This window comes from Schistocerca nitens, chromosome 2 (genome assembly GCF_023898315.1).
Source record: "Schistocerca nitens isolate TAMUIC-IGC-003100 chromosome 2, iqSchNite1.1, whole genome shotgun sequence".
Classification (NCBI taxonomy): domain Eukaryota; kingdom Metazoa; phylum Arthropoda; class Insecta; order Orthoptera; family Acrididae; genus Schistocerca; species Schistocerca nitens.
The window spans coordinates 685,416,923-685,431,026 of record NC_064615.1 but is presented as its reverse complement, the minus strand read 5'-3'; the positions used below and the strand labels follow the sequence as shown (position 1 = coordinate 685,431,026).

At 33.9% G+C, this 14,104-nt stretch overlaps 1 protein-coding gene across 2 annotated transcripts in view; it reads right to left on the bottom strand.

Moving 5' to 3' along the window:
* The window catches only part of LOC126234557 (uncharacterized), a 78,319-nt gene that overhangs the window by 52,649 nt on the left and 11,566 nt on the right, over positions 1-14,104 (bottom strand). The window contains exon 2 of one of the 2 annotated variants that reach the window (XM_049943258.1): positions 8,920-9,019. The exons of the other annotated variant lie outside the window; for it this stretch is intronic. The gene's annotated coding sequence lies outside the window, so the exon portion shown is untranslated. The remainder of the gene's footprint in view (positions 1-8,919; positions 9,020-14,104) is intronic. 2 annotated transcript variants of the gene reach the window in all.

Here is a 14,104-nt window from a genome sequence, read left to right as displayed (position 1 = left end):
CCTACCTAAGTTGGTGCTTGGTTGTGTATAGTTGCACTGTGTGTAGATGGGTACATTGAGCACACTTGGCATCCTTTCAATACATAACCTTTTCTTAGAAATTAATTATACTACATTATTTTTATAAAGATTAAATAAAACGATTTTCATATTTAATATTTTATTCAATGTTCAGTATTGCATGGTCATGGAACAAACGATTACCATAAAAAATCAGAGCAAGAGTTTCAGATCATGAAATTCATTATTATCATTTTTAAGCTTATTCACTGCTTTATATCTCATTTCAATAGTCCTCCTCCAAAAAACTGGAAACCCCACCTTGTAATTAATTTCAAATATCTGTCTGGCATAATAATTTTAAATTCATTAACTAAACAAACACTGTTTTTCCTTGATTCACAAATTTTATTACTAATGCTACTGCAAACCTAGGTTTCAGTTTATAAGCCCATTTTCAAGTACAATACTGATTCCCAAAGATGATAATGCATGGATAAAAATGATAACAAGGCAAAGATAATCATCTCAACTTCTTAATCCATAGCTCAACATAAGATTACATCAGTTACCATTTTTAACAAATTACATGTGTAGTTACAGAATTCAGCAACTACACTAACATGACAGGACTACAATTATGGATCAGCCAAAAACTTTTTATCTACTGAAGCACTGGGCCCCAAAGTTTTGCTTCTATCCTGGCGTCATGATCTCATCTAAAATAGTGTTTGTTTAATAATAGGTGTGGAGATGTACACATCTGTATTTTAATTTCTAAAATATTTAATTGGTTGAGTTTAGCCCCCTTTTGTACATCTATTATGTATCTATGGTTATCGTTCAGGCAATATTCCACAAATGCTGAATCAGGCTTCTTCAATCTCCAGCTTCTGTGACGTTCTTTAAGCCTGATGCAGATTGACCTCCCCCATCTGTCCAATGTAACAAGATTGACACTCACACCATGTGATGTTACAGAACCCAGTTTTTGTGATGGCTAGTTGTTAGTCTTTAACATTGAACAAGCAACTGAGTGACATAGAAAAACACAGAGAAACCCTTTTCCTTCAAAATGTTACTTGTGCTACTTGATGCATTTCCTATAAAAGGTTATCTGCAACCATTTCTCTACCAGTTTGTTTGCCTGATTCGCCTTTGTGGAACATTGTCTAACGAATAATCACAAATACATAATAGATGTACAAGTCCTACACACAGAGGAAAAGGAGGCTAAACTCAACCAATCCAAAATTTTGGAAATTAAAAGAAAGATGTGTACATCCCAAAACCTGTTATTAAACTAGCAAATCCAATTCAATTACTCACCTCTTTTAAATGAGATCACAACCTCGGAATAGAAGTAAAACTTTGGGCCCCATTGTATTGGTAGATAAAAGGTTCTTGGCTGATGCATAACTTTAGTCCTGTGATGTTAGTGTAGTTGCAGAATTGTGTAATTATGTATGAAATTTGTTAAAAAGTGGTCATCCAGGTAACCTTACATTAAGCTGTGGATCAACACCTTATGAAGTCGAGATGATTATCTTTGCCTTGTCATCATGTTTATCTGTGCATTATCATCTTTGGGAATCACTAATGACTTGAAAATGGGCTTATAACCCGAAACCTACGTTGTGCAGTAACATTAATAATAAAATTTGTGAAATAATGCGAAAAAGCATTGTTTGTTTAGTTAGTTTACAATACTTCACCATGAATCCACAGTTGATTGAATTAAAATGATTTTAAATTCATTATGCAGTTCCAAGCATATTTTATCTCCATATCTAGTATTCAAGAATTCACAACTAATTATGTTGCATCAAACATTTACTTGTACCTCACTAATCTTTTTAAACAGATTAGTATTTTTGACATTATTGAAGTTCTTCAGTAAGGCTTCCACCTATACAGAATAAAATTTATTAACAAAATTTGAAATCTGTAAGGTGCTGTATCATAATTTTCTAGAGCTATTCTTTTGTCATACTGAAATGAGAATTCTTTCTTTACTCTTTTGTTTACTAAAGTTTTACTATTTACATCTCTAGTTATTTTGTTGTACTCTAATCGTATCTGTCCTTTCACTTCATCCTCAGTTAATCTTATCATAGATTTGAGAGTCAGCTTTTGAATATTCTAGTAGTTTAAAGTGAACCCCTTTATTTTAATTTGTGTATTTTTATCATTTTTGTCAAAATAACTACTTTTAGGTCCAGTTGAAGCCCAATCTGTAATCCAGTTATTTCTTAATTCATATGTTTTTGGATAAGGTCTGCCTTAAGCTAAACACAATTTTATTTTTTAATCCAAACATGCTTCACTGCAGTTGCAGCATCTTCAGTGGGCTTTTATTTTATGGTTCTTAAAGATAAAGAATGTTCTCTACTGTTTGTATACATGTAGCTATTAGTTTTTAAATCGTAGTTTTAGATATTTGAAAAAACACATCAAATTATTAATTCATACCTTTTGACCATATGGTGTGGTTTTTCTGATGTATAGTGTTTCTACAGTGACTGTTTTGTTCCACAGTTTGTCATCTGCAACCACTTACACATTAGAGTAGATAAATTCTTTGAGGCAAAATTACGATTTGAAAATTGTTATTCCTATGCCTGAAATTAATTAATTCTGTGTGTGTGTGTTTGTGTTTGTTTGTGCGTGTGTGTGTGTGTGTGTGTATGTGTATGTCTGTGTGTTTGTGTGTGTGTGTGTGTGTGTGTGTGTGTGTGTGTGTGTGTGTGTGTGTGTGTGTGTGTATTTACATTATATTTCACTTACGTTTTCCTCGTTTTCATCACTGTCAAACACTATATATTGGCTGACAGTGGAACAGTTTAAGATGTTCCTGGCAGTTGTTCTGAATCTTTCACAGGTGTCCATGCATTTTGTGTGGGGGGATGGGGGGTAAGAGCTCTAATTCATTGGGCCACTCACCTAGCATACAACATTATTCCACAGTATTTTCACCATTATCTATATGTACTACACTGTCTGCTTCAAAATATATAACAGCTTTACCTAATCTAACATCCTCAGATGATCTGAGTCTTTCTTTTGATTTAATGAACTCTGCTACAAAAATATTTGTAGCTGTGCAATTTTGCAAATAATAAACCTAGAAACTGTACTTCACCTGAACCTTGTTGTCATTAATAACAATTATTTGCATAGTATGCAATTGATCATTCACTAGAATCTCATAAAATTATTGTAAATATGCAGTGTACTCAGTTTTACTCATATTTTGTCGTTGGCCACATTTTCTTCATAATAAATGTAGACATATCTCAGTAATAGCTCTTTTTCCTTGATTTTCTTTTTTCTTATCAGAATCTAAGTTAATACTTTTTTTACATATTTGAAACACATCTTACTAGTTTGAAACATATTGAGCTAGTGTCCAATTTTATTTTTATAAAGTCTTTCACATAATTATAAATGAGAGGTTCTTTTTGTTTCTAAAATTCTACACTTTGTAGATATCTAAAGTATTATATTCTTTTTCTGTAGCCTTATTAACCTCTTCAGTTGTCCAATTTCCTATAAAACTTCTTTCATTATCTTTGTAATTACATTTATTTATTCCTCCCTTTGCATATTTTACACATAGAGGAAACAACAGTTTTTCATTTTTATCAGTCTCCATTTATATGGGTGATGATACAATCCTCTATGTCCCTCTACTTCACATTTTATAAGCCCCTATCGTTTTCAGAATAAAATCACATCTTATATATATTTTTGTTTGATGATCTACAGGATAATATTCTACTCCTGCATAAAGACTACATACATAGATATGTTTTATTTTTGTGTTACCACCATCTGCTTTAGCTTATAATTTCCTTTTATGGCTGTCATAAAAAGAATGTCTTGGATTTAATGGTTTGATTATTTGAGGGAGCAGTTTCAATTTCTTAAGATTTTTTATGAACTGCTGAATTAATCCAATTACAATTCCAAGTCTCAACAAAAAATATCCTGAATTTCGTGTTTCTGTACTCTTAACAATGTCTTCATATTAATCATCCACTGATTCTCGACTTTTTTCCTTAATCATTTCAGCTTTAAAACTTTTTTTTACAATCATGCCAAAACCAGCAATGGTATTGATACATAGTATTGTTTTCTTTATCGAAGAGTTCTGCCTTAACTCCATCTAAAGTAGTTTCTCTTTCTTAGCATCAGCACAGTAATATTTTATATCAGGAATCGGTCCCATGTAATTTTCATTTTCCCATGTAATGAATAAATATTGGAAGTGACCTTTAATTAATCCTTCAAATAAATTTTTTCTGGATATTTACTAAGTTTCATTATATAAACTTGCTGCTATTTATAATTTATATGCCTAATTGTTGAATCTCCAATAATATAAATTTAGTTCCTGTATAGATACCATATGGGTTAATTATTTTTTGAATACAGTACATCGGAATGAATTGTGAATCATAATCCTTAGCATAATAAGCTATAAATCTATGATCATGAAGTTTATTAGATACCATCTCTCTACAGAATTCATCTTTCACTGAAATTGTGAACTATTATCAGATTTGAAATATGTGTTTCTGTTTCTTGTTATGCTTCATAATCTGACAACAAGTATTTTTCAGTATACATACAAGAAATTTTCTTTGAGGATACTTTTATACACCACTTAATCTGTTTTCCTGTAACTATATTGTTGCACTTCGAACATTCAAAGGTATAATAATATTTTAATTCTCTGTTAACATTACAACCATTTTATTACCTTTTGGACAGCCTTTGACTACATATTGTTCACTATTTTTTTTCACATACACAATTTTTTGTATTGCATATAACATTTATTACTTTTAATTTATGGATGAGAGCAAGGGGAAGCTACAGCTGTAATTCTTCCCGAGGACATGCAGCTTTACTGTATGGTTAAATGATGATGGCGTCCTCTTGGGTAAAATATTCCAGAGGTAATATAATCCCCCATTCGGATCTCCAGGCGGGGATTACTGAGGAGGATGATGTTATCAGGAAAAAGAAAACTGGCGTTCTACAAATCAGAGCTTGAAATCATAGATCCCTTAATCATGCAGGTATGTTAGAAAATTTAAAAAGGGAAATGAATAGGTTAAAGTTATATATAGTGAGAGTTGGGGAAGTTTGGTGGCAGGAGGAACAATACTTTTGGTCAGGTGAATACAGGGTTATAAATACAAAATCAATTATGGGTAATAGAGGAGTAGGCCTAATAATAAATAAGAATGTGGGCAAGCTACTACACACAACATAGAGAACACATTACTGTGGCCAGGATAGATACGAAGCCCATGCCTACAACAGTAGTACAAGTTTATATGCCAACTAGCTCTGCAGATGACGAAGAGATTGATGAAATGTATGATGAAATGAAAGAAATTATTCATATAGTGAAGGGAGACGAAAATTTAACGGCCATGGGTGACTGGAACTCGATAGTAGGAAAAGGAAGAGAACGAAACGTGAATATGGAATGGGAGTAAGGAATGAAAGAGGAAGCAACCTGATCTAATTTTGCACAGAGCATAACTTAATCATGGCTAACACTTGGTCCAAGAATCACAAAAGAAGGTTGTATACATGGAAGAAGCCTGGAGATACTGGAAGGTCTCAGATAGATTATATGATGGTAAGACAGAGAGTCAGGAACCAGGTTTTATATTGTAAGACATTTTCAGGGGCAGATGTGGACTCTGACCACAATCTATTGGTTATGAACTGTAGATTAAAACTGAAGAAACTGCAAAAAGGTGGGAATTTGAGGAGATGGGACCTGGATACATCAGAGGTTGAGAGAGCTTCAGGGAGAACATTACAGGACGATTGACAAGAATGGGGGAAAGAAATACAGCAGAAGATGAATGGGTAGCTTTGAGAGACGAAATAGTGAAGATAGCGGAGGATCAAGTAGGTTAAAAGACGAGAGCTAATAGAAATCCTTGGGTAACAGAAGAGATATTGAATTTAATTGATGAAAGGAGAAAATATAAAAATGCAGTAAATGAAGCAAGCAAAAAGAATACAAACGTCTCAAAAATGAGATCGACAGGAAGTGCAAAATGGCTAAGCAGGTATGGCTAGAGGACAAATGTAAGGATATAGAGGCGCATATCAGTAGGGGTAAGATAGATACTGCCTACAGGAAAATTAAAGAGACCTTTGGAGAAAAGAGAACCACTTGTACGAATATCCAGAGCTCACATGCAAACCCAGTTCCAAGCAAAGAAGGGAAAGCAAAATGGTGGAAGGAGAATGCAGAGGGTCTATACAAGGGAGATGCATCTGAGGACAATATTACAGAAATGGAAGAGAATGTAGATGAAGATAAAATAGGAGATATGATACTGCATGAAGAGTTTGACAGAGTACTGAAAGACCTAAGTCGAAACAAGGCCACGGGAGTATAAACATTCCATTAGAACTACTGACAGTCTTGGTTGAGCAAGTCCTAACAAAATTCTACCATCTAGTGAGCAATACGTATGTATGAGACAGGCGATATACCCTCAGACTTAAAGAAGAATATAATAATTCCAATCCCAAAGCAAACAGGAGTTGAGAGATGTGAAAATTACCGTATTATCGGTTTAATAAGCCATGGCTGCAAAATACTAACACGAATTCTTTACAGACGAATGGAAAAACTGGTAGAAGCCGACCTCAGGGAAGATCAGTTAGGATTCCATAGAAATGCTGGAACACGTTAGGCAATACTGACCCTACGACTTATCTTAGAAAATAGATTAAGGAAAGGCAAACCTACATTTATATTATTTGTAGACTTAGAGAAAGCTTTTGACAATGTTGACTGGAATACTCTCTTTCAAATTCTGAAGGTGGCAGGGGTAAAATACAGGGAGCGAAAGGCTATTTACAACTTGTACAGAAACCAGATGGCAGTTATAAGAGTCGAGGGGCATGACAGGGAAGTAGCGGTTGGGAAGGGAGTGAGACAGGGTTGTAGCCTCTCCCCGATATTATTCAATCTGTGTATTGAGCAAGCAGTAAAGCAAACAAAAGAAAAATTTGGAGTAGGAATTAAAATCCGTGGAGAAGAAATAAAAACTTTGAGGTTCAACGATGACATTGTAATTCTGTCAGAGACAGCAAAGGATTTGGAAGAGCAGTTGAACGGAATGGACAGTGTCTTGAAAGGAGGATATAAGATGAACATCAACAAAAGCAAAACGAGGATAATGGAATGTAGTCAAATTAAGTCGGGTGATGCTGAGGGAATTAGATTAGGAAAGGAGACACTTAAAGTAGTAAAGGAGTTTTACTATTTGGGGAGCAAAATGATTGATAATGGTCGAAGTAGAGAGGATATAAAATGTAGATTGCAATGGCAAGGAAAGTGTTTCTGAAGAACAGAAATTTGTTAACATCGAGTATAGATTTAAGTGTCAGGAAGTCGTTTCTGAAAGTATTTGTATGGAGTATAGCCGTGTATGGAAGTGAAACATGGATAATAAATAGTTTGGACAAGAAGAGAATATAAGCTTTCGAAATGTAGTTCTACAGAAGAATGCTGAATATTAGATGGGTAGATTACGTAACTAATGAGAAGTTATTGAACAGAATTGGAGAGAAGAGAAATTTGTGGCACAGGTTGCCTAAAAGGAGGATCGGTTGCTAGGGCATATTCTGAGGCATCAAGTGATCACCAATTTAGTATTGGAGGACAGTGTGGAGGTTAACAATCGTAGAGGGAGAGCAAGAAATGAATACACTAAACAGATTCAGAAGGATGTAGATTGCAGTAGGTACTGGGAGATGAAGAAGCTGGCACATGATGTAGTAGCGTGGAGAGCTGCATCAAACCTGTCTCTGGACTGAATACCACAACAACAACATCATTATGTAATTAACCTACGCCTAAATGACCTCTCACTATTATGGGAGTAGCTGAGCTCAAAGCTATAGCTAAAAATCTTGGTATTAGATGCTACATTAAATTAAGGAAATCAGTATTTATTAATTCAACCATTTTCTAGATTTTCTATTTAATCACGAGTTATTCCAAAAGACCAAAAGAAGGCAAAAACGTTTACCTAATATAAATTGTTTCTACAGTATGATTATGATAATTTTTAAAAAACCCTGCCACCGAGAAAAGAAAAAATAGTGAGACTGGATCATATTTATCCTTCAGTGGTAAAGTATTTGAGCAATAATTATGAAGCTGGGCAATTGTCAATTGTGAAATTTTAGTCCCTTATTTAATGTAAATAACTTTTATTACGAATTTTAAAAAAGGCTCAGCCAGTTTTTTATTTCAGTATGTCATTGAGTATATTTTTACATCTACTTCTATGTTTGTCTTTACAGGCGGATTTGAGTGAAAACGATCTATTTCCTTAATCTCTTGACAATCAACACATTTTTTGTGTGTTTCCTGTCTCAGTCTGTTGTTCAGCATTTTTCATCAACAGCAATATCTTCAAATGTACTTCACTCGGAATTCATTCTAAGTGATTTTTTAATGATATATAGAAACATTTTTCCACACACTCAAGGAATTCATTTACTATCATATACTCTTATATTTATTTATACATTCTCCAGTATTGTCTTATACCCATCATTTGCATTTTTCTGTGAAGTAAAATTATCAATAGACTTCTCAGTTTTACAGTATTTATGCAGTTTAGATTGGTAGACTTCCATTCATACACCAAAAATGTTTATTTGGAAAAAGTAAAATTTCTAATTTTAATAATGAACCCAGGATTTATTATTTGAAATACGAAAAATTCTTATTAAAAGTATTTTTATTAAATGGCGTCAGTCATATGCCTCATCAACAATAAACTTACATATAATAATAAGCATGTATTTATTTGTATTGATGAAAGGTATAATCTATGGTTATGCAAATCAATCTGTTACCCTTTTAGGATCAGCTTGTTCTTGAGATGCTGTAAAACTTCTTCTTAAGGAACAGTACTGAAGAAAATTGACAGCTTCAGTAGTGTTATGGACCCAGTGGCTAAGCATAAACAAAAACCATCAAAATTTAACAATGAGCCTGGTCTATAAACTTTAGTTATGAGATCCAAAATGACTTTTGTGGATATTTTACGTTTTATTCACAATGGTATTTCTGCCTCCAGCATGCTGGAGACTGGAAAACTGTGGAAAACAAGTGGATATTTACTAGAATCTTTAAATAATTACAATCTTGAATATGCTGAAATTAACACACATAATTTTCCTAAAGAAATATTTCGTAACAGAGTGGAATACAAATTTTAGTTCTGGTTTTTTAAATTATTCATAAACAATACATATTTCTTCTTTATTTAGATTGCATAAATAATTCACATTATCATTCTGTTATTTGATCTATGAATGTGCATACATGATCATCAGTATAACCTACAGATAGAAAATATGAAAGTGTTAGTCTTCTTATTCCCCTTGTATGATGCATTCACTTAGATAAAATTTTTACATATAAAATTAGACCCATCAAATTAACAGGTATAAGTTAAAATGGAAAAAAACCATAGAAGGTGGGTTATTCACCCTGCTTACTTCCAATTACACAGCAATCGGTATTGTAATTGTAAACTGTCGAAGATGCATTGGTAAACTACAGGAACTTCAAGCACTGATAGAAATCACCGAAGCTACAATCGTTATAGGTATGGAAAACTGGCTGAAGCCAGAGATAAATTCTGCAGAAATTTTTACAATGTCACACATGGTGTTTAGAAAGGATTGATTGCATGCAACTGGTGGTGGTGTGTTTGTCGCCATTAGTAGTAGTTTATCCTGTAATGAAGTAGAAGTGGATAGTTCCTGCAAATTATTATGGGTGGATGTTACACTCAACAACTGAGCTAGGTTAATAATTGGCTCCTTTTACCAACCTCCCGACTCAGCAGCATTAGTGGCAGAACAACTGAGAGAAAATTTGGAATACATTTCACATAAATTTCCTCAGCATGTTATAGTCTTAGGTGGAGATTTCAATTTACCAGATATAGACTGGGACACTCAGATGTTTAGGACGGGTGGTAGGGTCAGAGCATCGAGTGACAGTATACTGAGTGCACTATCCGATAATTACCTCGAGCAATTAAACAGAGAACCGACTCGTGGAGATAACATCATGGACCTACTGATAACAAACAGACCCGAACTTTTCGACTCTGTAAGCGCAGAACAGGGAATCAGTGATTATAAGGCGGTTGCAGCATCCCTGAATATGGAAGTTAATAGGAATATAAAAAAAGGGAGGAAGATTTATCTATTTGGCAAGAGTAATAGAAGGCAGATTTTAGACTACCTAACAGGTCAAAACGAAAATTACTGTTCCGACACTGACAATGTTGAGTGTTGAAGTTCAAGGTAATCGTAAGATGCGTTTTACACAGGTAAGTGCCGAGTAAAACTGTGAGGGATGGGAAAAACCCACCGTGGTTCAACAACAAAGTTAGGAAACTACTGCGAAAGCAAAGAGAGATTCACTGCAAGTTTAAACGCGCCAAAACCTCTCAGACAAACAGAAGCTAAACGATGTCAAAGTCAGCATAAGGAGGGCTACGCGCGAAGCGTTCAGTGAATTCGAAAGTAAAATTCTATGTACCGACTTGACAGAAAATCCTAGGAAGTTCTGGTCTTACGTTAAATCAGTAAGTGGCTCGAAACAGCATATCCAGACACTCCGGGATGATGATGGCATTGAAACAGAGGATGACACGCGTAAAGCTGAAATACTAAACACCTTTTTCCAAAGCTGTTTCACAGAGGAAGACCGTACTGCAGTTCCTTCTCTAAATCTTCGCACAAACGAAAAAATGGCTGACATCGAAATAAGTGTCCAAGGAATAGAAAAGCAACTGGAATCACACAACAGAGGAAAGTCCACTGGACCTGACGGGATACCAATTCGATTCCACACAGAGTACGTGAAAGAACTTGCCCACCTTCTAACAGCCATGTACCGCAAGTCTCTAGAGGAACGGAGGGTTCCAAATGATTGGAAAAGAGCACAGGTAGTCCCAGTCTTCAAGAAGGGTCGTCGAGCAGATGCGCAAAACTATAGACCTATATCTCTGACGTCGATCTGTTGTAGAATTTTAGAACATGTTTTTTGCTCGTACATCATGTCGTTTCTGTAAACCCAGAATCTACTCTGTAGGAATCAACATGGATTCCGGAAACAGCGATCGTGTGAGACCTAACTCGCTTTATTTTTTCATGAGACCCAGAAAATATTAGATACAGGTTCTGCAGATCTGCAGCGGATAGGCACTTAGTGCAGGGAGTGGCAACTGACCCTTAACATAGACAAATGTAATGTATTGCGAATACATAGAAAGAAGGATCCTTTATTGTATGATTATATGACAGCGGAAGAAACACTGGTAGCAGTTACTTCTGTAAAATATCTGGGAGTATGTGTGGGGAACGATTTGAAATGGAATGATCATATAAAATTAATTGTTGGTAAGGCGGGTACCAGGTTGAGATTCATACCAGGTGGGGTTGATGGACGAGATAGAGAAGATCCAAAGAAGAGCGGCGCGTTTTGTCACAGGGTTATTTGGTAAGCGTGATAGCGTTACAGAGATGTTTAGCATACTCAAGTGGCAGACTCTGCAAGAGAGGCGCTCTGCATTGCGGTGTAGCTTGCTGTCCAGGTTTTGAGAGGGTGCGTTTCTGGATGAGGTATCGAATATATTGCTTCCCCCTACTTACACCTACCGAGGAGATCACGAATGTAAAATTAGAGAGATTCCAGTGCGCATAGAGGCTTTCCAGCAGTCGTTCTTCCTGCAAACCATATGCGACTGGAACAGGAAAGGGAGGTAATGACAGTGGCACATAAAGTGCCCTCCGCCACACCCCGTTGGGTGGCTTGTGGAGTATAAATGTAGATGTAAATGTAGATGTAGATGTATTATGTGAATTATCAAATCCCAACCATTGAACATATCTTCATGTCCTTTCTATATTAAAACTTTCACAACTAGATATACACTGTGATATTTTGTCTATAATAGTTCATACTCATAAAAATTTCCTTTCATATATTTCGCCATGCAATGCCTTTCACATAATTAGATATGATTAGAATGAATAACATCTTTGATTTAAAAATGTATGCTCATCAATTAGCTGTATAACCTTTTTCAAAAATTCCTTTAAGTTTTCTGATTCTAATTTTAACACCAAATTTATATTTAGGGTTATCATAACATAGATAGATAGTTGGCTTATAATTTTATTCATTAACTTCTATTGGCTTCTTTTATTGTTGAATGCTCTGTTATTGTATTCATCTACCAGCTCTTGAGATAGTTCAATCCATTTATAATTATTTTGAAGAGCAATTTTTTTCCACAGCTCTTCTTTAAGCATCCTATTAAATCATTCTACAACAGATGCTTTCAATATAGTAAAAACTGAATAACGATTAATATTATATTTTTTCATAAGTTCTTGAAAATGTTTATTATAGAATCCTTTACCATTATCTGTTTGTAAATTTCTTGGTGTTCTCTCTCTAAATATTTATCAGAAAACATCAACTTCATTTTTATTAGTTTTACCTTCTACTGGAATAGACTAAGCATATTTTGAAAAATGCATCAATTACAGTTTATAAATATGTACATCTTATATTTATCTTTTAAATTCATTTCTGTTCACCAGAATCCATTTCCACTAGATCGGCTGCTAGATCAAATATACCTTGAGAGGCTACATATATTCTTTTACAGTTTTTTTCTCATTGGTTTCAGTCATTCATTGGCAGTTTCTTGACAAATATTCAGACCATCACTAACAACTTTTTTTAAATGTACTCTTTTTAGTTTTACATACTGCACAAATTCCTTCAATTCTTCGTCTTCATTTTTTGTTGTTGTTGTATTTGAATGTTGTGTGTAAGTAAACTTTTTATGTTCTCAACACCAAATATGACTGTCTGAAAGATTGTTCATTTATATAAGATTCAATGTATTAAATTTTGAATTTCATTTATTTGATTCTTAAAACTTCAACATTTCCAGAACTTTACTAACTCTGATGTTTAAATTCTTGTTTACTAATGGATCTAATGACGTAAGTCATTTTCTAGTACTTCTGTCTTATCTAAGCATGATGGAGGTTTGTTTTCATGTTATTTATTTCTTTATTATGATGTTCCAAATGCCATCATAAATCGTATTTCTTTCTTTAAAACCTTTAAGAATCTTGATGTATTCAGGTTATGTAAATAGATTAGATACACCATTTACTAAACATTGTTTGGGAACTGCATCATAACCATGTACAGGATCTTTTATATCTGCTAGTCACCTACCATTAAAATCAATATAAACTTTAGTTGCTTTAAAAATGTAACTTAATTAATTTTGAAATAAATTAATTACACTCTCTATTTTCTATCTACTAGTCATTTTAGTCACACACATGTATAATAAGAGCTCCAGTGTGAGCCAACATTACCAGATGTATTTAAATTAACTAGCCTAGATCCATTTTTTCTATGATGAGTAATACATCAATCATAAAAACCCCATGGCTGTATTTGATTTTAAATTTTTTAGCAAGTTTTTGGATATCAAAATCATGTAATGCATTAGGATATATATGAGTTATTTTCTGCAGTTTCTTTTATTTCAGTGCAAGCTTTCTTCTCCATTGCTAAATTATGCCTTTTTTGTTCTTTCAATTCTGTATCAGCTTTATTCTTGTCCATTATTGCTTTTGCAATACCAGTTGCTCCACCAACTAGTGAACACATAGTAGTTAGATATGGTAATGCTACAAATAATAATGGAAGAAAACCCTCCTTCATGTTTTGTTAGACCTGAACCATCTTTCTATTTTGTTAGGTATTCTATAATTTTTTCACATAAGGTATATCTAATTTTATGAGTAAATCACTACCAGTTTCTTCCTGTGTTTCTTCTTTGTGCATCAGCTAAAACTTTATTGTTATTTGGCTTCCTTTTAATTGATTTTGGTTTAATTTTCACACTAAGTAGTAAAGTATAATCAATGCTGAAGGTATTCGTTTATGTATATAAAAAAGTTCGTAAGTCTCAATATTTTT